This window comes from Amblyomma americanum, chromosome 5 (genome assembly GCF_052857255.1).
Source record: "Amblyomma americanum isolate KBUSLIRL-KWMA chromosome 5, ASM5285725v1, whole genome shotgun sequence".
Lineage (NCBI taxonomy): Eukaryota > Metazoa > Arthropoda > Arachnida > Ixodida > Ixodidae > Amblyomma > Amblyomma americanum.
In genome coordinates this window covers 59,541,195-59,568,323 of record NC_135501.1, presented here as the reverse complement: position 1 = coordinate 59,568,323, position 27,129 = coordinate 59,541,195, and the positions used below count along the sequence as shown (strand labels likewise).

Below are 27,129 nucleotides of genomic sequence, written 5' to 3'. Positions count from 1 at the left end.
GTGACGATGTCGTTGTTTCTAGGGCTACCACACTGATCGTCAGCTCATTGGCTTTGTTATCCGTAGCATACTTCCTTTCTTTAACACTCCTTTAATTCATTACTAATTGTATCTTGGCAAGATTAGCTTCAAAGCTTTGGACAGTCATCCAGAGGGCTTTCAATGCTTCCCCTTCAGTTGTATTCACAGGCCCAGCATTGATTTTTGTGTCATCCGACAGTGAGAGTAACATACCATAATAAAACAAGAATTCGAGATGGCAAAGACCGTACACACTCTAGTGCATCAAAACAATATCTGTGACAGGACATCGCAATTAGACAATAACCGCTGCTCTTCACACAAGTAGCGCCTGCGAAATAACGTGCAAAATCCGCAGCCCTTCGAATTTCAAGACGGTCACGGTGCCGTGTCCAGCAATGTTTCTACCCGTGCAAAATTACCAAGCAGCTCGCCTTTTCGCTTTGCTCGAGAGGACTCATTAGTTATAAGAAAAAGGGGCTCAACGTGGCTTTGACTTCTTTTCCAGGCGCACGCCGCGGACGACTACTCTCGGCCCGTGTACGTGTTCGGACATATGACCAACAGCCTTGAGGAGTTCGAACATTTCATGGTGCAAGGAGTGAATGCCATAGTAGCGGACGTGGCTTTCGCCCCTAACGGCACGGCACTCATGTTCTACCATGGCCCGGGCTGCGACTACGTCCGAGACTGTGAGCGTGAGACGCGCATAGATGAGTACCTCTCCTATATGAAGGACGCAGTCAGCGCAGGTACGGGAGACCCTGGCCATCCGTATCATAGACTATTACTAGAACAAAAATAAATGCTCTGTTAACTCCTGAATAAATAACATTTTCAACGCTAGCAACCCTTTTATTGTACCTGCCATCCACGAAAGAGATATACAATACGAAATGATTTCTGCGCAACGGTTGCAAAATAAACTAACATATTTAATAAACTCGCACATTTAAAGAGTTCGTGTTAGGTGTCTTAGGCATAACGGAACAACCGGACAAGACAGCCATGGCAGAAAAAGCTACACATCTTCCGATTTCTACTGTATTGTCACGCTCAGCCGCTTTGTGAATTGCTCTTAAATGTTATTGTGTCGCTCCGATATCAGCTTTTGCTTGGCGGTGATATCGAAGAAAATCCCGGCCCTATTGACCAAACGATTTCTGAACAGCTGAAGATAATTGCTGAAGACATTCAGGAAATTAAGAAAGGTAAAGCTGTAACCAACCAGAAGCTTATTGCAATAGAAAAGAAGCTTGAAAAAATTAGTGGGCTTGAAACGCAACTCACGGAGTGCGCCAGGAAAGTTACGGAATTAGAACGTAACCTTGCTACCATGACCAGCAAACTCTATGAGCTTGAGAACAGAAGCCGTCGCTCTAATCTAATTATTTATGGTGTTAAGGAGCAGGAGGATGAAACTACAGACACTTTGCATGAAACTGTCACGAAAACGGTCTTTCAGGATGTACTTGGAATTACAAAGACAGACATTGAAAGAATTCATCGTCTGGGCAGACCAAGTAAAGACAACGAAACTAGGCCTAGGCCTATAATCTTGAAGTTTCTTGACTACCGAGACAAACTTAGCATTCTTAAACAATGTTCTAAACTAAAAGATTCCGGTTTCTCCATTGGAGAAGATTTTTCGCTTGCTGTCAGGAATGTTAGGAAAAAATTATGGGACCGCACTAAAGAACACCGTGATAGAAAAGAAAAAGTATCTCTGGTATATGACAAAGTGAAAATAAATGGTCAGCGCTTCATGTTGGATAGTGAGAGCAGTGGCATTGTTCCAGTTAAGCCAAAAAACGAAGATCAAAACAACACTGGAAATCGAATCACCAGGAGCAAACGTCAATAACTGTACTCAACTTAAATGCACGCAGTATTACAAATAAAACACATGAACTTGAAGCTATTGTGCTGGCCTTTAAACCCGATATTGTCGCAGTTACAGAGACATGGTTATAAAAAAACATTTCAGACCTTCAAATTGTGCCGCCGGGCTAAACAATTGTAAGAAAACACAGAGAATCAAAAGGAGGGGGCGTCGCTCTGCTTATTAAAGGTGACATAAAATATTCAGTCATGCCGGACGTTCCAACAGTTGAAGCAGTTTGGTGTAAGATTTATCTGACAAATGGTATCGCGCACGTTGGCGCTGTTTATCGGCCACCAAACGCAGAAAACTCGTACCTAGATCCCTTGTTTGATTACATGTTAAAGCATATGTCTGGCAGCAGGATACTAATGGCAGGAGATTTTAACTTTCCAGAAATTGACTGGAGCTCTCTGGGTTCAGGAACTGTGGCAAGCTCCATAATGCTTGATTTTTTATTCACATTTAATCTAAGTCAGCTTGTTTCCACGCCCACTCGCATCCAGGGAGCGTCCACAACAATTCTCGACCTAATATTTGTTACAGATCACTTCCTCCGCGGTACAATTAACATTCATACACATGAAGGCCTTTCTGACCATGAACTGGTGGTGTGCACCTTGCCCTTACCGAATGTCATCCGCTCTCATCGTCCATTTAAAAGTGTACGCGTATTTAATAGAGCAGATGACGCAGCCATACTTACATACCTTGCTCACGAATTTCCAGACTTCTATGATCTCTGCACCAACGAACAAATCAGCATAGACGAGGTCTGGCTTCAATTCAAAGCTCATATTGGGCATTGCATTGACCGTTTTGTACCCTCAACAAAAAGGTCATCCGTAAGCAAAATCCTTGGATCACGCGTGAAATAATACATACGAAGCGCAAAATAAAAAGGCTACGCAAATCTAACAAGTTACGAGCTGTCCCAGACTACCAATTGCGGATCCAGGAATTAACAAATTCACTTAAGAGTAAAATTAAATGCTCGAAAGAACGTTTCTGCAGTAGTACTTTAAACAATTTTATCAAAAGAGCCCCGTATAAGTTTTGGCAGTATATAAATCAATGTACAAACCCTCATCCGCCGGTATCTCCCCAGGAAGGCAGAGAAAAGGCAAATTCATTCAACCCGTACTTTCAGTCAATTTTTACGCCAGACGACAACCACCTTCCTGAATGCAGGCCCAGCACTACCGCCCACGTCAAACTGCCAGGCGTTCCTATTATATCTGAGAGCCGACTGTTATCGCTTTTGCTGAGTCTAGACGAGAAGAAAAGCAACGGACCGGACGGAATCCCAAATGCTTTTCTAAGACGGTATGCGGAACCAGTCAGTAAGTTTTTTTCTCTTATTTATTCAAAATCACTCCGGGAAGGCCGTTTACCATCAGAATGGAAAATAGCTAAAGTAGTCCCCGTGCACAAGTCAGGCAACTCATCTTCACCGACTAATTATCGCCCCATTTCACTGACCTGCACCTGCTGTAAATTACTGGAGCATATAATACTTAGATACATGACCCAGTTTGTAGAAGAACACAATCTACTTAATCCAAACCAACATGGGTTTAGATGCGGCCTATCTACCGTTACCCAGCTAATTGAAACCCTTCATGACTTCGCATTAGGCATAAACGACCAGTCACAAATTGATGCTATTTTTTAGATTTATCAAAAGCCTTTGATCGGGTGTCCCACATAAAATTGTTATTTAAACTAGAGAACTTATTTGGAGACGGCCCGGTTCTTCGCTGGATTAGTGACTATCTTGCAGATCGCTACCAGTTTGTGCAGCTTGGTGAATGAGTTTCAGACACGGTTCCTGTTCTATCCGGCGTCCCACAGGGCTCAGTACTTGCTCCGCTTTTGTTCCTACTCTACATTAACGACATAACCAGGGATATAAATGTCAAAGTTCGCCTATTCGCAGATGATTGCGTGATCTATCAAGAGATAAAAAATTTCAATGACCAAGTAAACCTTAACAACGCCCTGAATCGTGTCGCGCAATGGTGCAATAAATGGCAGATGATTATGAATCCAGACAAAACAGTTTCCATGACAATTAGCAAGAAAAAGGCACCATTAAAATTTGAATACCGCCTCAACAACGTCCCACTACGTAAAGTGCAGGAGTATCGGTACTTGTGCGTATCGATAACATCAGATCTTAACTGGTCAACGCACGTTCGAAACGTCACAAAAAAGCTACGAACAAACTATTCTTTCTCAAACGTATGCTGCGTCATTCTGCTCCTTGCACTAAGCAACTCGCATATGTCACCCTCATTCGTCCAGTTCTTGAATATGCCAACATAGCTTGGTTTCCGTACGTGAAAAACGATGTGACCATGTTAGAAAGCGTGCAGCGCAAGGCTGTTCGTTTCATATTCAACAGATACCGCCGCACCGATTCCCCAACTGAACTACTGCATCTCGCAGGCCTTCCGACGCTGACTAACCGAGCCAAGGTACACCGCTTGAAGTTCCTATTTGAACTGCTTAACAATTCCTTTAAGATTGATCCCTTAGCCTTTGTTAGTATCAACCGTTCTAGAAACACACGCCACAAACACGCTCTCACAATTAACGAATTTTCGTGTAAAAACAACGCCTTTTTCTACTCCTTTTTTCCTCTCGCAGTGCGCGAGTGGAACAAACTTGATCCAGTAATTGCACAACAAAGCTCGCCTGAAAACTTTACCCAGCTTGTAGAAGAAGCACTATTGTGGCCAAACGCAGAGTAAAACTATTGTATGGTATCTGTGTTATTATCACATTGATCATTCTGCTTTCATTGTATTGTGCTGCATTACTTGCATGTATTTTATGATCCTAATTTTACAAATTGTGTACTTACCATTGTTATTTATGTATTTTGAAACACAGTAAGTTTTCTGTGTTGCCTCTTGACTTCCTTGTACATATCCCTTGACACGTCCTGTATTAATGTAACCAGTCGATTGTGCCGCTCTCTCTAGTATATTTCTTTGTTAATAATACTGTAAAATTGTTTTTCTATACCCACCCCTGTTACAATCTCTCTGGAGATTGACAGTATATTTTAAATAAAAAAAATAAATAAAATTAAGAATCCAGTTGCGCTAGTGCTTTCGAAAAAGTAGGTGCAATTCGTTCGCATTAAATGTGATTTTTTAATGTGTTCAAATTTAAGTGAAGTTTACAATTTGTAACACAATGTTAGAATCTTTCTGTTTTGTGTCGAGACCTCAGGAGATATTTTGTCACAATGCTTGACATGTAATTGACGCAAACCACAGTGCGAAAAGAATGAATGAAGAAAGGAACACACAAGCGCTCGTCCTGTTTTAAATTTTTCTTGTTCTCTTCATTCTTTTCGCTCTGTATTTTCCTTTAATTACCTATGCACCGAATAGAAGAGACAAAAGTCCTTATTCAACGCTTGATACGTATTGAACAGTTCGGACATGGCTATAGTTGTGGTGTTAGTCTTGGGCTGATCAGTTCATAGTTATATGCAGCAGCGTACATTTTTTTTATTACCATCGTAAAGAATCGTTCTCTACTTATTTGCAACAATTCCTGCCACCGTCCAGTGGCCTCCTTTGTTGCTAGGTCTCCTATTCAGTGCGTCATTGGTACTTCCGTCGCAGTAGTCCAGCAAGCCATTTGCTCTTCGTGAACCGTGCATACAAATGTCGCTGTCACCGCTCAGTACCGGCACAGTTACGCGCGCATTTGCCATTGTTCGGAAAGCCACGTATTCCAATGCACTGCGTTTAATCGTGATTTAAATTTCCGGTCGTGCGGAGGTACACGGGAATCCATGGCTCATGCGTTAGACCAAGTGATGGTCATAAACAGCATGAAAAAAATGAGCATAAATGAAAAGAAAAAACTGCTGGCGCATCCCCGTAGGCAACAACCAGAAGCAGAGTTAAAAGTCGCGAAGATTCGATATGATCCAACCACCAAAACCAGTGACCGTGTTGACCCTCGATTGTGCCCCGGATTGTCGTACCCGCTAGAGATAACCGAAATGCTTTAGGCGACAAGATTGGTGCGCTTCAATGTTGTCGCGTTCGAGGCCGCCGCTCGCCTGCTCCGAGATTGCCGTATTAGCCCTGTATGTCCTTAGGACACAGGAATTGTCTCCTCCAAGCTGCAGGGCGCTTTGAAGGACGAGTAAAGAAGGCCCAACGCTGTGGTTTAGATATATCTGTTCTTCACAGCACTCGGCTCTAAAAGCTAAGCACCCGCCAGTGCCACCAGCAAGGTGGCGCATTGCCCACAAGGGCAATTTTGCGTCTCTAGAGCTGCCCCCCCCCCCCCCTCAGTAGCGTGAAAGGAAAAGAGTGAGAACTAAGCTATGCAAAGAAATAGTTCGGGTGCCGTTGGGTACTAGAAGCACAAGATTTGACGTCGGAAATCTAGGTGGTGTGCCCGCAGGCAAGCAGATTGACGGTGCTGTATCTGGACGCCGTGCCTTAGTGGACTGGAGCGGGCGTTTCTTGAAAGGCATAAAAAGCGGTGATGTTAGCCTCATGTTTAGACTACGAAGCTCTGCACTTGCGTTCACCCAGGAGCGAGTGCGGATCCCATGTTGTATGAATGCGACGCTGGAAGTTCCGTCCGACAGCCCGGAGAGGCCGCTGGTGCGGTTGGTAGGCGGCAAAGCGCCAACCTGAATTTATTTTATTTTATTTATTTATCAATACTGCAATCCCCTCTGGGGATTTTAGCAGGGTGGGATACAATAAATACATAATGAAAACAATAACACAGACAAAGCATATAATACAAATTAGATCCATGGAGCGTATAAACAGTTAAAGACAACACATTTCTAAACAATACCTGAAATAAATGCCAATAGTGATGATTTTGAAATTTGATCATTGGTTAGTAGATTCCATTCAGTTACTGTTCGGGGAAAGAAATAATACTTAAAACAGTTATTATGGGTGCTAAAGGCGGTTATTGTGCGACTGTGTCTCTGCCTTGTAGAATATACCCAGATGAAAAACTAATTATTCCCGTGAGGTCGGTTTTATAATGACCGTTAATAAGTTGAAAGAGCAATTTTAGTCGTGATACACGGTTTCTTTGCGTTAATGGTGGCAGGTTTGCTTTCATTAGTAGTTCGGTTACTGATGTACGTCCAAAGCTATTATATATGAAGCGAACTGCTTTTCTTTGCACCATTTCCATCTTGGTGATGTTAGTCTTGGTGAAAGGGTCCCAGATTACACATGCATAGTCTAGTATCGGCAGAATTACACTTTTGTATGCGAGCAGACGGACAGAAGGGGTGGAAAGTCTCAAAGCCCTCCTCAAGAAGAATAATTTGCGGTTAGCATTAGCTACTACATATTCAAGGTGCTCAGTCCAAGTGAGATCATTAGTGATCCAGAGTCCTAGATACTTGTAGTGTGTTACTTCGGAGAGAAATATGTCGTTAGTAGCAAATGGATATTTAAGTTTGTGCTTCTTGCGTGTAATGGTCATAAAAACAGTTTTTTGAAAATTAATTGACATTTGCCAAGCTTTGCACCAGGCAACAACTTGTCCTAAGGCATTGTTCAGCAGTTCCTGGTCAGCGGCATTCTCTATTTCCGAGTACAATGCACAGTCGTCAGCATAAAGTTTAACCTTAACGGGAATACCATGCAGTACATCATTAATAAACAAAAGAAACAAAAGAGGCCCAAGCACCGAGCCCTGCGGGACGCCAGAGCCAACTGAAAGTCGTTCTGAATGGTGGTCATTAAAAACAACAAATTGTTCTCTGTTCTCAAGATAAGCCGCAAGCCAATTAATTAGTTGAGAATTTTTTAGTATTGCGCCTAATTTGTGAAGTAACTTTTTATGAGACACCTTGTCGAAAGCCTTTGAAAAATCCATAAAAACAGCGTCTATTTGTTTCCCATTGTTAATTGCTTTAGCAAAGTCATGCACTGTTAGAACCAATTGGCTATTTGTAGAGTAGCCTTTTCGGAAACCATGTTGATGCTTCGTAAGTATATTATATTTCTCCAAGAACTCTGAGATATGATTATGAATTATGTGTTCCAAAAGTTTACATACCGTAGATGTTAAAGAAATTGGGCGGTAATTTTGAATGCACTGTTTTTTTCCTGCCTTATGTAGTGGCTTCACTGTGGCAGTCCTCCAGTCGCTCGGCACTTGTCCCTCGCACAATGATCTCGTGAACAGAACGTGCAGGTATTTTGAGCTCCATTCTGCATACCGCTTTAAAAATGTGTTTGGAATGTTGTCCGGACCTGCAAGACTTTTTAATGTCCAGATTTAAAAGCATGTTTAGTATTCCTGTTTCACTTATTTTAACATCGGGTATAGGTGACGTAGGTAATTCGAAAGACGGCATTACGCCATTATCTTTAGTAAAGACGGACTTAAAATGTTTATTAAATGCATTTGCTATTTGCTTGCCATCGCACACATCTTTACCATCAACATGAAACACATCACATTCCTTGGAAGTCGGAGAAATAGAACGCCAAAACTTTTCTGGAGCTGTAGGTATGAAACTGGGCAGTGATTCACCATAGTAGCGTTGTTTATCGGCATATACTTTATTTTTAAGGCAGGAGGAAATTTCGTCAATCTTGTTTTTGACCGCCTGTGCAGCATGGATTTTCAATCTTTTCTTAAGACGCTTCAATTGCCTTTGGAGTCGTAACGTCTCACGGGAGATCCAGGGGTTCCTGCCGTTTATCTTTTTAGTTATCAGCGGGACAAAACGGTCAATGCACTCTTTTACTAATTTTTTAAACCTGCACCAAAGCGAATGCACATCATCTGTGCTATCTGAAAAGGCATCGAAGTTAAGCGAAAGTATGTCAATGATTGATACATCATCGGCTCGAGAAAAGTTTGGGTAAGATGGATATTTAGGCTTGCTATCCAAGACGGCATCAGCAATGGTGAGTAGGACAGCTTCGTGGTCTGAAATTCCAGGTACTATTTCGTAATTTGTATCTGCGCCTATTGATCCGCTGACAAAAAATAGGTCAAGGACTGACTGAGAACTGCCCTGAATTCTTGTGCTTTGTTCCACAATTTGCAATAAATCAAAGGAAAAAGCAATGTCCAACATTGCTTCACCTAAAGCGTCATGTTTTTCAAGTGAGAACGTCGACCAGTCTATATTAGGTAAATTAAAATCACCTGACAATATAATACGATCACCAAGTTTGACATTCGTGTACAAATATTGTTTGAGATCGTCTAGAACGGAAACGGTAGAACTAGGGGGCCTATACATTGCTGCAATAACATATCTAACATTTCCATAGTATGCTTTACATAAAAGACACTCTACATTGGGTATATCAGACATTGGGAAAATTCGCAAGGTTGACATAAAGAGTATGCTAACGCCTCCACCTCTACCATCACGGTCTTTTGTGTACGAACTGTAGCCAGTGGGCACAAACTCACTGTCAAATACTGTGTCGTTAAGCCAAGTCTCAGTCAAAACCGCAATTTCTGGATCGTGCAAAAGCAGAAGAGCCTCCAACTCAGCAGTCTTGTTTAGAACACTCCTACAATTAACATTTAATATTTTCAGGGTCCGAGGTTTATTGGTGAGAAGTCAGTTTGATTTCTTTCTAAGCCTGAAGCGAGAACCTTTCGCTTCGTCCCAACCAAATAGGACGTTATCAACGCTTAGTTTATCGAATAATAACTTTGCTTTGGCTCCTTCGTCTCTCTCTTCTTTACAGCTTTTCCATAACTGTTTACGTATTTCTCGAACTCGTTTTGAATAATCCTCAGCTATTGATATGCCGGAGTCTTTGAGCTTGTGACATGATTGTAATATGGACATTTTTTCACGGAAATCGAGCAGTTTTAAAATGACAGGTCGCACCTTGCTTGCTTCCTTTTTACCCATTCTATGGCATCTTTCGACGCCACTTACCGTTAAACCCAGCTTTTCCTGAAAAACGCCGTTTGTTACTTTCTCTTCCAGTTCATGGTTAGACTCAATGCTGTCCTCCTCTATACCGTAAATGATAAGGTTATTTCTTCTACCTCTGTTTTCTAAGTCATCCATCTGGTTTCTAACTAAAGTAAGCTGCCCCTGAAGTTCTGATATGGTAGATTCCATATCTTTCACCTTCGTGGCTAAGACATTTAGGCCGGATAACTGTCTCTCAATACCGTCAATCCGCTCAGTTAAAGAGGAAAGCTTGTCTTCTATCTTGTTTTGTGATGCCTGTAGGCCCTCCATTGTTTAAGTAATCTTACCCTGGCCTGCTAGTAACTCCGATAGCATCTCTTTTTCAGTTGGACCAGGATTTGCTTCAATATCGCCACAAGACAACAGATCTTTCGATAATGTAATAACACAAGACAGAAAGCACTCAACGCTCAGTGGGCAGGGCAGCAGCACTAAAAAATGATCGTCACTTCGATAACAATGTTCATATTTGAGATTACCAACCTGAAGTGCAAAGCAAAAGGGATTGCTTAGCATGTTGCCGTGTCTGCTGCTGACATGCCCACTGGCGAAGAAAAGCTCCGGTGGTGGATTTATAGTCGATGGATGAGCCACGTGACATGACGTCCCCGATGTCGTCAAAGGTGTGGAAGCTGATAGCCAAGGTTGGTGTGGTTCAGTGATGACTCCGTCGGAAAGCAGTACTGCTGATACGGCATCGAATCCTTGAACATGGTTCGCACGTGTCGCTTGATACCACTCACGCGGCGCTAGCAGGGCTCCGAGAAAGACCTGAAGTGCAAAGCAAAAGGGATTGCTTAGCATGTTGCCGTGTCTGCTGCTGACATGCACACTGGCGAAGAAAAGCTCCGGTGGTGGATTTATAGTCGATAATTTCAGCTGCGGTGCAATGGAGCCGATTAGCTGTGCAACGCCGTACGCACCTCGACATTGAGAAAGGTTGTTGTTTCCTACGCGGTATGCAGTGGTGCTGACGTAGAGGGGTTAGCGTACGAGATCGCAACTGATGGGCAACGCTGATGGCCAGAAAGCCGAACGCACATATGATGGTGAACAAAGGCCCGTCAAAAACTGCGGGCGTAAGGGTCTCTGGACGCTGACGAACTATTAGCAGAGAATGCTAGGTGAAGCGCTCTGGAAGCTGGCGAACGGCAGAAATTCGAGCATGTGCGCCGAAGAAATCCGTTTCATATGCTCTCTGTGCTTTGGCACCTCGAGGTCATGACAAATTGACGTTTTAGAGAAGTTGAGCCTAGTGACCACCTAATACGTCATCATCTGTATGTTATTGTCCGAAGTTCATGTCGGCCGCTATTTCGAGAAGTCCATCGTATGTATGGCTGAGGCAGTGATTACTGGCCTAGAGATAGAGAGGCGTACTTTGGAAATGGAAGGTGCAATCAGTACCTCAGTGTCAACGAGTCATTAGTGCGAGAGCAACCGCTACCAAAGGTATTCGGAAGGGCGCGCCGACTGGTGAGAGGGCCGTCGAACATCAGCTCCGCCCGGCCAGCAGCGCGTCGAGGAGAATTGCTTGCTTAAAAGACTACGGTAACACCGTCGAGGGCTACGATGGCCTCCAACAGAACGAACCTGCCACTGATATCGCGTGTCAGGAAGTGTAGAGTAGGCAAGTGTAATGACGACTGAGGGTCCAAGTGGCACGCTTCCAGATTGAAAGAGGTCTAGCAGGTCACGACGCTGGACGACCCAAGAGCCTCGACACCGCCGGATACTTAGCGTCACCCCAATCATTGCGTCCTTGACGCCATGTCGTAAGATATGGGGCTTGTTTCCTACGAAATGCAGAGCGCGCAGACAGGTGAGGCAAGCAGGTCGAGCGTTGGGTTTGTGCTGTATTTTAATCCACACGGCGCGTAGCATCAGGAGCCAGCGCTGCCGCGTGCTACAAACAAGGCGGCGCAGCGCCGCTACATGTCTATACCTGTGCGACGGTTAAGCCTGCCGAAGCCGCAGCCTTTACGTATAAAGCATTGCATCAGGAATAGGGAAAGACGGGGAGGGCGTATCGCGACGCCCCAGCTGCTGCTGAGAATCCTAGCGTGTGGCCAACACTAGGGTTGTGTGGGTCGCAATAAAGGCAGCTTTATTATTATTAGTGGGGCTCCCGTCAGGTAATGAAAATAGTCGGCACAGACACAAAAGAATACGTATGACAAGACGTAAGTAAGCCCACTCGCTCACATTTTGAACACAGTCGTCGTGCGCTTTGGCGGGATATAACCCCATGCCACGCACCTGGCAATTCAACCTCAGCGTAGCTATACGTAGCCTCCACTGGGATGCTACCGCACCCTTCTCTAGTCTGCGCGCTAAATTCTTGAAGGCAGTCACCGCCGTGCCGCGGCCCGCGCTCCGAATAAGGGTATGACGCGGTAGCTAATGGGTTAATGCCAATATATACAGAATTCGTCTTTCTGGACTTAATATTGATATAATCCTGGGAGTCCTTAAACCACTCCTGGCTCAATGGTGTAGAGATTAAGCGGTTGGCCACTGCCGTGAGGTAGCAGGTGCTGCCGCCGGTGGAATTTTTGCGATGCATGCTGCCTCTCCCGAGCTACCTACTTTGACCAATCCTTAATCTGACCGCCATCTTCTAGGTTATTTAAAGATGCCATACTCTATAGGTAATATCGAGTGTTAACGCACACGCACACAGACGGCTTTTCGCTCAAAGGGGCAAGTAGAGCTTATGCTTTACAAGAAGTTGGAGTACATATAGAACGTCAGTACGTCTTCCATGTGCTCCGCTAGCGCGTAGAGAGTGAAATCAATGATGGTCATAAAAATAAAAATTGTATTCAAACAATATCGCTCTTCTCCAAACATGAACAAGACGTAACGCGGTCAGGCAAGCTCTGGCTTATGCAAGCCCAGGTGCTGCGGTAACAACTACCATATGCATTGTTGTTGGAGTGAATGTGCACCTAAACTTGAGAAATGAGGCTGCGGATTCGCTGAGGCAAAGTACTAGCCGTGGCGGCAGATGTAGTATATTGGCAAAACGGTTTAAGCAGGGGTCATCGAACAGCCCTGATCAGTACAGGCGTTGAGTGGAGAAACACCATCAACCTAACGATTATAGTAACAGTAAGCGCTTGCTGATAATAGCGGTTATTCTTGGGGTCCTGATGACTCTCAGAGGAACACCCCAGGTGATATTGTAAGCCGTGCATAAGGAACGTGGGCTCTTTTCTATGTATGCACCGCTTTTCTACTATAGTTATATATTGCGAACCGGCACTTTTCTCTGCCATGTTCTCTTTTCTATCCTTTCTTCCTTAACAGCAGAATCTCAAGACAGAGTTAATCACTTCTTCTGGCTCTCATTTCTCCTAACGTTTATTAATTTAGCGTTTTGAATTACTCGTGCTGTCCCAGTTAGCTACCGCTCACGAAACGTCAACTTCGCCCGGACCAGCCACGCGGTTAGACTTCTTTCATGTTTATTTTTTAACAGGAGGAAGAAGGCACAGCGACAAAATGCTTCTCTTCTACGTTGACATCAAAACGGGAAACCTACGTGGAAGACAAGCGAAATACAACGCTGGCGTGAGTCTCGCTCTAAACCTCGTGCAACACCTGTGGAGTTAAGGCAAGCCCACCACTCTTTGTCTCAGGCGGCCTCGGAGCATTCCCGCCACCTGTTTGACGCGCTTGATGCTTGTTCATGTACTCTTCCTCGCGCTTTGGAGATTGGAGGTCTTGAGTGTGTCACGACATGCTCATCAGCTACGTAATCAAACAATAGTTATACTGCGTAACAGCCGCAATTGCTGATAGGTTGACGAACTCTGTGTTCACGAATATATGACAGTGTTCGCTGAAACACCCAGTTTGTAGGGCGCTCCGTTTTGTGGTAAAAGTTGGTTTCTCCCAGTTGTTGTATGATGACCTCAGGTCTCGGTATAATGTAGTTTTTCAGTCTACAAAGCTGAAGGCTTCGTAAAGAAAGTAGTGCATCTCATGTGCTCTTCTGTATAACGGCCAATTCAGTTACTGATGATGAATTTAACGACCTATTAAATGTTTTTGTATACAGGACGCTTTCATAAGTGCATGGACAACTCACAATCTTGAAGAGAGCAGCAAGAGCACAGGCAAGAAACAAAGGACCAGTGCAGCCAGTGGTGGATACATTCGCAACAGCGCAAGAGCGTCCCATTTGCTGACATTTCAGAATTCCTTACCCTCGGAACGCCATTCTGTCCCAAGTGTATTTTTCGTTTCAAATGGCTGCCGCGATTTAGACTGGTCAGATTGCGGAAGTACAAAGGCAGGAATGTTAATAAAAGCATGCAATTAAAACAAATGGAGAGCAATGTACGCGATGAAATACTTACAGTGACCAAACAAAAAATACCTTACCTGGAGAGCCATGGTACAGAGACAACAGGAAAAATTACATTCGTATAAAATAAAGGATTAATGAGAATTTTCAGACAAGCCTCAATCTGCAGGCTAACGTTTCGACAAGAGGAATTAACTGTGCATTTGCCGATGCGGTCGGTTAAATGGGCTTTTCAATACAATGGTGAGGGTCCAGATTGAAGAGGAGTCACATCGTAGAGAAGGAAGGTGGTGAGGTAGTGATCGTGATCTTGCAAGAAGCTTTCGTCCACGCATGTGCTCTGGGTTTGCTGGCGTTGAAAGACAGGAAGCAGGGTTGAACTGAAAATAACGGAGAAGAAAAGCAGCAACAGCTTGTGGTTGTGTTCGATAATAGAGCTTGAAAAAAAGCGCGAACATCGGCGCGCGATGGCCTGCGAAGCGTGCCGTGCGCTGCGCGCACAGCCGTGGGCGATGACAATTGAGGAGGAAAACGCGGGAGTGGCGAAAAGTGTCGCTATTTTCAGTATGAAGGGGTTTCATTCAGAGGCACCCCGCATCTGACGCTGCACCTAGGAATCGCGCTGTGAGCGTTAAGTGGCCGCGTCGCCTAAACACGAGGGTTGGAGTGACGCACGCTGGAAGTATGAAGGTAAGGGAGCGAGAAAACTTATTAAGCGCAAGGGTTTTAGGGCATCCTCGGGCCAGTGCCTGCACGGTCCTAATGCGCTCAAACGTGAGGAAGGGGAGGAGCGGGCGAGTGGCGCCCCATCTGTCGGGGCAGCGCCGTACAGTGCGAAGAGGAGGCCTTCTGTGTTTTCCGCATGATAGCGCTGAATGAGCACCATTTTTTTATGAATTCGCTTGCAAGATTTTTCGCTCACAACCTACGCTGACGACCACGGTTTTTCTGCGACACGGGGCCCTTAACACTGTCGCGTCAGAGTCATGACCCAAGAAAGTGGAACGGGACAGAAAAACGTGTTCTATGTCGTAAAGCCAAAAGCTTGAGGAAAATGGGGCGGAAAAGATGGGCGCTGAGACCAGCCTGCGCGGTGGCTCAGTGGTTATGGCGCTCGGCTGCTGACACGAAAGACGCGGGTTCGATCCCGGCTTCTGTGGTCGAATTCCCATGGAAGCGAAATTCTTGAGGTCCATGTACTGAGCTATGTCAGCGCACTGTAAAGAACCACAGGTGGCCAAAATTTCCGGAGCCCTTCACTACGGCATCCCTCATAGCCTGAGTCGTTTTGGGGCGTTAAAACCACATAAAACAACAGAAACAAGCGCTGAGACGAAGGAACAATGTAGATGTTTTAATAACTAGATGTTTTAATAACTAGGCAGCAATCATTGAGCCGTAGGGGAAGTCACGGCCTGCCACTGCGAGGAGGCAAAGAAGGGGAAGGGAAGAAAAAAAGAAAGGAGGGAGCGCTCCGGCGAAGTGGCGCACGCCATTGTTGTGTTCGGTATCCTTCAGGCAACCGTCGCAGAGTGCGTGCACCGGTGGGAAAATGTAGTCGCAGCGCCCTGTAACTGCTGAGCGGGGATCGAAGAAAGCATTCACCTATTATACTAGGATTACGGTTGCGATGACATGCACTTTCAAGATTGCAAGTTTACTTTCAAGATTTTACCCCATCAAGTTCGAATCAGGTAAATGTGTGTATTAGGAGTCCTGACAGAATTTCCTGTCTCGTCGCAATTTGAAGTCCAATTTTAAAATGATAACATTATCTAAAGTTGAGATCGGCTACTTCATTAATATGTTCGGAGGTTGCCTTTGAGACGTGGTTTAAGGTGTCAACGAGCTCATCAATTGCGCTCTTGCTAAGGAAGATCTGCCTCACCAATATATTGACTCCGACAGAAAATGTTTGCAGCACATAGCTGACATCAGACGACGCACAATTAAAGCCAGTGCTTACATTGAAATTAAAATTACTTGCCGGCCTTCTAACTGTTCGCGGCGATCGAATTCAGGGATCTTGGTTTCATTTTTCAGTTCCCTCAAGTCGCATGGTAAACGTTCTGTTTTCGGTCTTCAGCACGGATGAAAAGGAAGTCTTCAGAGGGATACTCCAAGCACTGTCGACGTATGATACCCATTCTGACTTGCTTGACCACGTGGGTAAGACTAGCTATTTCTACCTCACTGCATGACTGATTTTTTTCTCGCGCTTTGTAATGAGAAGACCGAGGAGTGGGGAAAGGTGCAAAAACAAGGAAGCTGACGCACATTGTTATGTCGACCAGGACATCACTTTGTAAACTGAAAGACTTCAGCGGGGGGCTCCCACAGACCAAAGGCCGAACAGCGTTTTGTAGGAAAAGCAACTGGTGGGGCTGATTTTAGGCGTAACGTGGACGCCCAGGTAAGAAAAAGCGCTGTGCGACAGAAGGCATTTAGTGTTCCTAATAAAAGAAACATTAAACTAAGACAGAAATGAGGCATCTAATGGTTCTTAAGCTGTTTCTGCGATCGATCTGCTACGCTCGATGCACTTTGGAAGCGAGTGTGCCATGCGACTTCGTTTGTTGTCTTAGCAAGCTCTTCCACTCACACTTAGCAAAGAAATCTCTGATAACTTGTTCTAGTGAGAGTTTTTTCACGTTTTTTCTTGCAGCAACTTAGCGGCCGTAGATGATTTGTGTAGTGCAGACCAAAATAAGCTCCAGTGTATTTCTTGAAAATTCAAATGTTCTGTTCTCTTAGTAACCAACGAGCATGACATATTGTTGCTAGCAGATAGGGTTCTAAGGCATGAACTTCTTGGATTGCATGGCGCCAAGCCACATAGATAGACTGCCAACAATGGCGCAGAAATTTATTTTGTGGCTACAGCGCAAGAAAAAAAAAGCGAGCATACTTGGGCTCAAAGAAATAATAGCAAAGCGAAAGCAGACTTCAGCCTTGCGTGGTAGCGATCTGTAGTTATGCATTGCGGAGCTAGGACAGTTTGAGATAACACAGCGGACACGGGACGGACGGAAAGGCCAACAACACGCTCAATGTGTATGCCATTCTTCTCCTATCGATTAACGCAAATAATAGCTTGAAGTGCACACAAAGGAGAAACGTGGACGTGGCACTGATGGTAAATTGTAAACAGGAATTGAAGATGTTTTGACGCTTTTCTCTACATTATGTAAGCATAGCAGCCCTAAGGCAATCATCCCAATTTAAGGCAATAAATTGCAACCAGAAGTTAAGGAAAAATTAGAGCCTGCCGGTTCCTCCTTGCACCACCCCATAAATTCACTGCGCTGATGCATCACGACCGGGAAAGCGATGACGACATTTATCTATACTTCTAAGTTTATGCAGGACCGCAGAGCTAACAGCTGCTACAAGTTCTAGCAGGCGTGATGTTAAGGGCAGGCGAACAGCAGATTTAATTTTCTGTATCTCGCCTGAAGATGGATCTCGGAGCAGAATGTGAACATAGGTTAACCATGTGTCAAGTGGAGTAAAGTTTATCTTTTTCCATTCTGGTTGTGTGCAATGAACTGGCAGACTTTGTGAATGGAAAGCACCACAATGCACAAGTTGTAATCTTCTGTGATTTATAGCTGAGCCCAGCTTTCTCCTTCGTCTTCAGCCGACTTGATCAGTGCTCTTTCAAGAGCTTAATGCTGGAGGAAACTTGCCTCATTTTTTAAGCCCTGGTCGCTCCTGCGCCGCATAAAGCATGCGAAACGCTTGGCTCATTCAGATGCTGAGTTTACAGCAAAGGCACTTGAATGGGGGGCAGGCTGTATGCTTACTGATGCGCCGTGCTTAAATAAGTGCGAAAAAAATCGCCCTTTAAACCAAGCATCTTCCATACAGTCTACGACCTTGTACAATATACTGCCGTACGTTTCGACGTCAGCAGGAACAATTTCCTGTCTACCATTGCGAACACGTACGAAGAGCTCGGCGTGACTCGCCACCGCTGGCAGGGTGATGGCGCCAACAACCGCTTCATTGACATCTACCCCACGTTGCGGATGTCCTTCGTCACTGCTGGACGGTCACACAACACCTCCGCTCGCAATTACGTGGAGAAGGCGTACGTCTGGACGGCTGACAGCACCTACACGATACGTCGATTTTTCAAGTGATGATTCTTGCCTACCATTAACTTCTTTATTCGTAAGCAGCTCTAAGGCCACTAGGGGCCGTAACGAAGCTGCCCTGAACTGGACACGACATGAGGGTCTCCTTACTTGACCTCAGATGCGGCGTTCGTATCAAAGCGAAGGAATAAAACGTCCTGACTGATAAATACAGGCACCCGGTGAGTATAGCTATGCGGCGAAATAATTAGAAGCACACCTTTGCGGCGCCATTGACTGCTCAACAGGCAGTATTAGAGGCTTCAACATATACAGCAACTGGCCTCTTTTATGATACTTCCCAAAGGCATTTCAGGTGCCCATTATCTACGGGGCTCTCGCAAGCGGCACGTTTAATTTGAATTGACTTAAATAATTTAGTATAGGGAACAAAATATTCCAAAATTATTTCGTTAACAGCTGCTCTTCTCGCTTCATCGTAGTATAGATCACTGCCAAGCTTCAAAAAAGAAATGAACAAAGCAGAAGTCAAAGCGGAAGTTGAAAGAGATACGAATGTGAAAACAAAGATGACTTGATCCGTGAGACTCCTAGCCGTAGTTTTCATTTCTGTCTCCATGCTGCGCCTTGAATACCTCAGGAGCCGTAATATGTCATGATATATTTCCATTTTTATTTTATTTCCTGTTGCTGTCAGGGGTATGACAGCAACCGGGAATGTGGAAGTAAACTACCAATCACTGGCACAGTAGGTCTGGTCGGGGCGTCGTCGTGAGCCACTCGACTACCGCGGCATCGAGACCGGCTGAGTCGCAGAATCCATGCTTCCCCGATTAGTCGCGCTAATATTTTTCCCAAAGACCGTCGATAAAGTTCATAACGCGTGCCAGATACGTAGTAATTCTCCGTCTTTCGCCAACGTCGGCACCAGTGTTGCATGGGTGTGGGACGCACTCACACGAAGCGGAGGACATCATGGGCATGTTCCTTACACGGCAAGCCTGACTTCATTCTCCACTGCTTGCACTATCGGACGGAGCAGCCTATGGTAACGAATTAAATTAAATGAAAACGAAAGAGTCGTAAAAAGATGTGACACCAGTGGCCCTATTTTGTAAGCTGTCCATTTTCCCTTTCCCATTTCGCATTCATTCGGTCCTGTGTCAGCGGTAACTCGGATATACTCGCTTCTTTCAAGCTTCTGTGAAAAGATACCCTATCACTGGATGGCTGGAGACCGAACCTCACCATTGGCTGCATATCTCAGCTAATGGCCGCCAGCGGTCATGATCGGTCGCCTGCTGTTGATCTGCCACTGCAGTGTGTACGGCGCGCGGCCTCGGAGTGGAGCAACAATGCCGTTTGAGCCACCACTGGTCATCGACCATAGCTGAACTGGCCGGACTGCACCTAGCGGCAGTTATTCTGCGTGAAAATACACAACTCTCTCGCGTCGTGATCAACTCTCCCTCACGGGCAGCTCTCTTGTTCTTGCGCACCCCTGACCGTGTGCTCCTTTGCTCCCAACGTCTTCTCAAGTTCAGTGATACTGTAGAAGCTTGGGCAAGTTGGTGTGACATGGTTTTTCAGCAGCGCAGGGGACAAAGGATGTGACAAGTGCACAGACACGGCGCCGTGTCTGTGCACTTGTCACGTCCTTTGTCCCCTGCGCTGCTGAAAAACCAAATCAAGTTCAATGATCTATGTGAACTGGTTGTGACATTGTGGTGCAGTGGATCGCATCCCGCAATGGCATCGCAGGCAGTGATTCGGATAATCAGCTTGCCAAGGCAGCTCACGATGACACCGCTGTACCTCTCAGTGATGAAGTGATGGCGTTCGACGTTGCCCGTCATGTCGTCCTCCGCAACCTAATGCGTCTACATTCCGACCCACGGATCCCTACAGGCAAGACCATCCATGCCATCTGCTTTGATCGCAGATTTTCGCCGCAGGGCCTAATCCCCCCTTCTACAAATACGAGTTGGTTGTGTATGGACACGCGAACGCAAACACCGCATCACAAGTAAGGGCGATGCCCTGTATAGTGTCTGCAGTGAACTCGAGAATGTGGAACATCTCCTCTATGTTCCCCGCTCATGCCAGTGCGCGCACCTCTTTCATCACTACATACAGGGACCTCGATCTACTCTGCGCAACAGTCGGCGACACGACCTTCGCTGTTTCCTCCACCGCAACTACACAGAGTGCCCTCCGATATATTGTCCGCTTCATCGACGAAGCGGATAACGCTGATCGCTTTAGGAATGCCTTTTGAGCCGTTCCGTTCGTCCGACAGCGCACCACCTGAAAGCAACATGCGCGACGCAAATGTGCCGCCACATCCAGTCTCACCTGTGCCGTGCCCGGTCACAGAGCTTGTGCAGTGCTTCAGATGCCAAGTGCGCTCCCGATCTGTTTCGCCTGCTACATAGGAGCCTAGAACCTTCCTCGAGCTTTGCCACATCACCCTTCTTCCTTTTCCTTTCACCGAAACTCGACCCGCCTCGAGCACTTTTTACACACATAGAGATTATACGTACTTCTTTTATATGCACACAAAAACTAACTATAGATGTTACATGCTTGTTCCATCGCTTTCTAGGTTAAGGTGGCACGAACTGCGCGCAAGCTACTTCTTCCAATATCAATCATCATGCACATTAGATGATTTAGAAAGAGATGCATTTTCAAGCACAGCATCCTAATTGTCTATTGAGTGTCACAAGAAGAAATCATTTTTCTGGAGTTTGGAGGACATAAGCCGGTGTAGTTCTCGTGTGATAAGTCTAGTAGCCTTAATGTCGTATCGCAGCGATTGTTGCTAATTAATTTTCGTACAAACTATAAACTGGTGCAACCTGGTAGTGTAAAAGTAAGTCATCGACAGGAGCGTATAATCAAAATTGGTGAAGTAACGAATAGCTTTTTTTTAAAACATATAATCTGTACGCATTTTTATTTCTGTTCTAGTGCCTCAAACTGAGAAACAGTAGTTTTCTTTTTTGTCCAGCAGTGCAGGACTCATCATGTCGAATGAATATGCAGAATAGCGAAATAGATATCATCTTTCCCGTCCGTCAGATAAGTCTAAAAGGTCATAGGTTGCAAAGGACTCCGAATTCAGCTGCTTGAAGGAGAATCGCGGTGTTGCCCAGCCATATAGACTGGCAGCAAAAATATAACGAGGACGCCTTGAGATCTTCGCAGCATGCTTCTGAAAGCGACCGCTTGCAGCCGTACCCCGAGTTGAACTTTCCCTTCCTTTCTTGCGTATAAGCGCTCCGCTTTCTCTGAAGCTAGTCTTCTGAATTGAACGCGGTAACATATCAAAAGGGATGAGATTGAAGGCGCCTTCTGCGTTCTTTCAATAGACAAAATGCAGGTATTTTCGCTTTATCGACTTCAGAGTTAGTGCTCTCCAAGAGAGCATTGCGTCAAGTAGTGTAACTGTATTAAAAGGCCGTGTGCGCATTCTTACACCCAGCCGCATGCTTTCCCTTTCCGCCGATCAGCCTCCTTTATTCATAAGAAATGTTCAATATTCCCGCCCTCTTGTGTCGTCTTGCTTCCCCTTCTGGGTGCCTCACCAAAGCTTCGTTATTACAAATCCGTTAATTACCGTTCATGTGTTCTTCGAGCGTTTAATCGGTCATCAAAAGGCTCAGCGCAGCTCTATGTATCGAATAAATACACTGAACACCCTCAATGGACCCCCTCAAAAAGGTCCTAATTGTCGTACTTTATACGTTAAGCTTTTATTCAGCCGTTGCTCCGGTTTACCATGCTATTTGTAATCGATTTTCGATTTAGGCGAAATTCTAGAGGCCCTTGTACTGTGCGATTTCAGTGCACGTTAAAGAACCCCAGGTGGTCGAAACTTCCAGGGCTCTTCAATACGACGTCTCCCATAGCATGGGTCGCTTTGGGAGGCTAAACCCCAACAAACCTAATCAAACCATGTTATTTTTGAAGTTCCGCCGTTTTTTGAAGCGCAGTGCTATTGAGATTAGCGTTATGCATGTTTGAGTTGTTACCATGTCTCAACCTCGCAGCAAAAAAAGAAGCTTTCTGTAAACACTTTTCTCAGTGAAGCTGCAGACTGCAGTGACAAAAGCCGCCCGTAAACGCTCCTGCCAAGGGGACCAGAAACGTGCCGCCTACGTTGTCCTCGCCGGTATATTATATATAGGACATATATATTTGTGGTAACTGGTCTATGTTGTGGGTAAGACGCCTTAACTGTGTCACGTGCCGTCGGCTTCGCCCGCTTCTCTTCTTCTAACTCGGCAGTGTGCATAGTAATAGCCACTGCTTTCGCGACTCAAGGAGCCCATGGCATGATCCGCTTCTCTCCCGACCAGACAACGTACGCGCTGCCTCCCGGCGCTTTTCGGGTTATCCTGCCTGCGGGAACAGGCGGTTGTTTTTTCTTGTCGTGCAGCGCCCTCAGCGTTCCTCGCTACTGTCGCGGCTTTCTCGAATTCTCGCAGCGTATCACTGACCCACTTCTTTTTACAGGCTCAACAACGCATTCAGCCGCATACAGATCAGCGTGCAGCTGCACCTAAAGCGGAGGTTTGCGCCACAGCTCAGCCTTCACGAGCTGCGCGAAAGCTCTGGAAGCTTAGAACGAAGGGACGAACAATAACGATGGTGTCAGTTTACTTGGTGGGAGGTGTGGGACTGCGGCAATGGCTTATTGGCTTGTCACACCAGAAAAAAACGCTGTTCTGTTTTCACCGACATTCTTTCGAATTCCACCTAGTGAAAGACCCACTCTACAGGGTACCCTTAGTATAGAAACTCTTAGCTATCTTCTGGTAATTTTGTTTTAAAGGGGTCTGAAAGGGGCTCTCAGAAAAGTGTGGTGTCCCTTCAGTAAGAGTTTTTTAAATACGTTATGTAGAACCTAAGTTATGTGTAGTTAAAACTTCAATTTTCACCGTCTTCGGGCCTTTGCATCTCTTCTTGTCACTTATTGCGCGCTCAAAGGTCGGCGCTCATCACGCGGGAATTCTACAAGGGGCGGAGCTTTCTGACCTGCAGTAGTCACACTACTGACTAGCCGCGGCCACAGTAGCTGCGCAACTCCTGAAAGAATCTAAACAATCGCCTTCTTTGAAGAGAATTACGCAGGAGCTTGCGAAAGAAAAGGTTACAGCATCAAAAAGTCGCCGGAAAGAGCTCGCCAACTTTAACGCTAGTTTGTGGATTGTCTACTGCGTGTAGAAGTGTATTGTTCGGCTCAAATGTTCGTAGTGAGAAAATGCGCTGACTGAGGAAGTTTCCGTACTCTCCTCAGAAATTGTTTCAACACCCATTTAGGTTCCTGCGTCGTTTTCCCGTATATTTTACGACAACGTTTGCAGTTGTTTGCTTACAACCAGAGCTTAATCATTTTGATGCCTAATATGCTCCATCGTTATGCGCAGGCCTCTCTTGTAACCTGCATTTATCGTTCTCTCCGAACATTCTGCCTGTAATTATAGTTCACTTTAAAAAGCAGCCGCTTGCATATATCTACTGAGGTAACATGAAACAATGGCGTTCGGCACACTTTCACTTGTAGAACATTTATGAATTATTGAGAGGCATTTGGAAGGAAATAAATGAAATTAAAGGAAGCATATTTAATGCTATTGCAGTGTATCCTTAAAGACATGTCAAGGATCAATTCTTTGGCTTTTTTTACAGAAGAAACATCGATGGTATTGTGACAAATTCTCCTGGCAACGCTTTGAAAGTTCTCAAGGAAGAGGAATTTGCTGGACTGCTTAGGCTCGCAGATAACCTGGAGACGCATTGTTTGAGAAACGACCTCACAAGCACGCCCGGTGATTTGTTTCATGCTATTTCCACTGTCGGGAGATGTTCCAAAATGCATAGCAACATTTGCCCCCTTTGTGCAGAACATCACAAATGGCACTTCGCCGCGATGAAAATACGATCTATTTCCGTATTCAATATTAATCGATTTATTCCTAGGTGACAAGATCCTGGAGCAAAAGCAGCTCAATCTGCTACACACAGGTTCAGGAGACAGCTACATGAGGGTAACAGTCAACGGCAGCATATGATTGCAATAAATATTGCACCAATAGAAAATATAACAGATTCAGTGAAAGTAAAAACGTGATTATTATGATATTAACTATATTTTTCAAACACTGCACAGAAAGGCCTTTCCATTATACTTGCTCAAAAATAGTAAAAAAATGCAGAAGTCCTGTAAGAAAAGTACAAAAGATCATATGGTGATCTGCATCATTACAAGCCATCATGCAGTGCGAGCTCTTTGTGCATCGAATCCCTTCAAGCGCTAAGACACCGAAAAAATACAGTGACCACAGCTCATGAAAACTGATTTTATTTTGTTACCTGAGTCCTCTCTTCAAAAGCAGTGCGTCGCACATCACAGACAGACATGACGTCAATGTAATTTGGCAAAACGCTAACCTTATGGGAGTCTCTCCACCCGGCTATGGAGATTATGCCTAGTAAAGGAATTAATTCTTTATGATTCATTCATTCGTTTCATTGCCATATAGTTAGCACTAGTTATGGCAAGCAGTTAGATTTAATTTCAGCGATATCCTAGTGAACTTCGTTACCCACTCAAATCAAATCATCACACACTTAACGGAAATCAACCTTTGAAGAAAGCTTTTCTAAGTGCACGCTAATTTGCCACAAGGAACTGTGAGGAAGATACCTCCGCTCCGAAGAGCAAGGGACGCTCTTAGAAGACTCGTTATGGAACGAACCCACATTTATATTTACATTATTTACACAGGTAAGAAAGAGCGCCGAGGCGCGTAAGAACAACAATAGGTACAGAGACTCCCCATCGCACACCCCATGTTGTTGTTGCGACTGCAGAAAAAGGGAAAAAGAAGGTACGCGGGCCTGCCCGCTGGCTTAAGCTGAGCCACAATCGCTGCAACATGCATACAGTAGGAGAGATGAAAGAGATCTGAAAAGAAAGATGCCCTTCGCAAAAACCGCGTCATCCGAAACAACGAGGACGGTTTGGCAACAGATACACCCGCTGACAAGGATTCCTCGCCTCATGTCTGAGAGCCCCTGGATTCTAGCGCCTTAAGGCCAGGAAGCCACCCCTAAACTCCTCACCTCACGGTTTTAAGCGCGCATCTTAAGTGCGCGCTTTTTATAGCGGCGGCCAAGTCTCATAAGTCCCTCGGAATCCCTAGATGGCAGGCCGGCAACGAGCACAACCCGTGATAGAAACTACCGTCGCGCGCTCCGATGGCTAGTTGACATTGACGCGCGTCTCAGATGGTATCTTAAGTGAGGAATGCTGCGACCCTATCGGACGTCCGCTCCGTTGTGTGGAGAATGGCTCGACCTGCGCATGGTGTGTCGTAGTTCTCTACAGGTCCGGTCATAACAGCCCCTCACCCGCCCGGAGAGGTCAAGAAGGGCCTGCTGCCGGACGCTGTTCTCTGAAGTGGCCGTCCAATGCGTGTACTGGCATCCCATGAACTGAACCCATAACGCAAGGACGCACACATCACAGCCGTTTGCGTTGCCCGGGTTCATGGGCGTCTCTTCGGCTGTCATCACGGTCACACACGACAATCACGGCTGCTCACCACTACCGTTGGCGCTGTGCAGTTTCTTTCATGCCCTGTCGACTGCAGAGAACAGTGACAGGACACTTATCACCGCCAGTCTGCTTCAATAAAAGGTCATGAACGGTTGCTGACACAATGCTTCTTGAGTTACCATGTTGCGTGGCGGCATTCCTACTTCGCTTGACGACTTGCGGTGAAGGTCGAAGAGCGTTTCTTCTCTTCTGCCTGTCTTGATCTCTGAGGAACGCATTTAAACCAGGGCGCGACATTGGAAGCACTTAGCCCTACCAATATTCACCACTTCATTCATTTGGAAAAACTGATTTCTTCGTTTACCATTCCTTTTCGCTTAAAGGAGTCAACTGCAGAGGTGACCTGGTGAATGCAAAGAGAAAACCAAACTTTGTGCCCTGCCGCATAATGAGCGCACTCTGAAATTTTAGCCAATTATAGTTTAGAAAGACAAATAAAGTGCATAAATAATTGAATTATGATCCATAGCGCAGCAACAAAACAGGGGACAAACACAAGCGCTAACTTCCACTACAGCTTTATTTGGTGCACACAGAATTTATACAAGAAGTAAAGAATGATACCAGTCAGATTAGACAAGATACTTTGTGAACAAAGCTTAAAAATCACATGCAATACATTTCATCGGTTGGCATACTGCTCCGAGGATAAAAATGCCATATCTTTCTTTGTCAGCGACAATGACGGACTGCTGACGCAGCTTTCAGGTCCAGCTCTTTCGATTGCGGCAGCCTCGATAATTTCCCTTGTTAATCTATCGGCATTTCTGCCTATCGCCTTGCATTCTTGAAAACCAGGCTTGCATTTATGAACACGACAGTGCCGTGCGAAATTGCTGGAACCGCCATCCCTAACCGCCATCCCTAGGGAAGTTAGGGATGGCGGTTCCAGCAATTTGGCACGGCACTGTCGTGTTCATAAATGCAAGCCTGGTTTTAAAGAATGCAATGTGATAGGCAGAAATGCCGATAGATTAACAAGGGAAATTATCGAGGCTGCCGCAATCGAAAGAGCTGGACCTGAAAGCTGCGTCAGCAGTCCGTCATTGTCGCTGACAAAGAAAGATATGGCATTTTTAGCCTCGGAGCAGTATGCCAACCGATGAAATGTATTGCATGTGATTTTTAAGCTTTGTTCACAAAGTATCTTGTCTAATCTGACTGGTATCGTTCTTTACTTCTTGTATAAATTCTGTGTGCACC

The 27,129-nt window shown here is 45.3% G+C and overlaps 1 pseudogene; it reads left to right on the top strand.

Annotated features, from left to right (window-relative positions):
- Window positions 1-256: 256 nt before the first annotated feature.
- Window positions 257-25,766, top strand: LOC144133909 (dermonecrotic toxin SPH-like; annotated as a pseudogene).
- The last annotated feature ends 1,363 nt before the right edge of the window (window positions 25,767-27,129 follow it).